Raw genomic sequence first — 1,441 nt, forward strand, 5'->3', positions numbered from 1 at the left:
CCCAATCCGCATCCGTGTAGCTCCGTAGAGAGAGATCGCCGGTGATTAACGTTGCTCTCTCTATCTCTCTCCTTCTCTCTCTCTCTCTTGCTCTCTCTCTCCCCCTCTCTCTCTTCCCCTCTCTCTCCCTCTCCCCCTCTCTCTCTCTCTCTCAATCTCTCTCTCTCCCTCTCCATCTCTTCCTCTCTCTCCCCCTCTCTCTCTTGCTCTCTCTCACTCACTCTCTTTCTCTCTCTCACTCTCTCACTCTCTCTCTTACTATCCTCTCTTTCTCCCCCCTCTCTCTCTCTCTATCTCTCTCTCTCCCTCTCTAGCCATCAATCTCTCTTGTTCTCTCTCCCTCTCTCTCTCTTTCTCTTGCTCTCTCTCTCTCTTTCAATCTCTCTCTCCCCTCTCTCTCTCTCTTCTTGCTCTCTCTCTCTCTCGCTCTCCCTAGCCCTCTTGTTCTCTCTTGCTCAATCTTTCTCTCTCTATCTCACTCTCTCGCGTCATTTTCCCCTATTTTTTCTCTCACTTATTTTTTTAATGAGAGACTCTCTGGGGATGGCGGGGGGTCGGTCACCCCCCCACTCAGGCGGGGCTTGGCTGGCGGCGAGGGAGTAGGAGACGATCGGAGAAGATCTGGTGTGGGGTCTGCAGGAGGTAAGAAAGGGTTGGAGCGCTAGCCGGGGAAGTAGGCTGTGGCTCGCGGGAAGGGTAAGGTTCGTGAACATATCAAATCTGGAGCTGACGGTGCGGTGGAAGGCCGTTGGGAGGTCAAAACCAGGGGCGGTGAGGTCCGGAGTGCTCTCCAGGCCGCGACAAATGGCACCATCTCTACTAGTGCTGGCAGAGCTAGGATGGAGAAGGTTGGGGAGAACTCGAGCACCAAGGGGATGTGGGTATCGAACAACTCGGTGTACAGCCCGATGAAGGCGGCGATGGAAACGGAGGAGGGTGAACCCGTGGTTGAGGACCATGTTGACGAAGAGGAGATGTTTAACATTGATTCAGCTATGTCGGGACGGGCGCGTTCGTTGGCTATCAGCCCAGATGTTGCTAGCTGGAGCAATGAGGTTTTAAACAAGGAGGTGGTGCGGGATGAGCTGCCGGACCTGGATATGGTGGTCTTGGGGGGAGAAGGTGGGGGTGGTCATGCTGCGGGGGAGACTTCCCTTGAGATTCTGATGGCACCCAATTGCCTGCTAGATGTTTGTGGAAATGCCAACTCTGGCAAATCCAGTGTTTGCTGTGAGGAGCCGAGGGCTAGGGAAGCGGCTGGTGGCCCTTTCTTGTTGAAGCGGATGGAGAATCCTTGGAAGCGACCTGAGCACATCCCTATTATGCGGTCTGAGGAAATCAACGCCCTTGCGGGGGATGGGACCACGATTGAACTCAACTTGGAGCGAGTTAAGGCTAACCTGGCCAAACTCGAGATGGCTGTGGTGGGTAAAATTCTCGG

Source organism: Dendrobium catenatum, unplaced genomic scaffold, assembly GCF_001605985.2.
Source record: "Dendrobium catenatum unplaced genomic scaffold, ASM160598v2 original_scaffold_167737, whole genome shotgun sequence".
NCBI lineage: Eukaryota > Viridiplantae > Streptophyta > Magnoliopsida > Asparagales > Orchidaceae > Dendrobium > Dendrobium catenatum.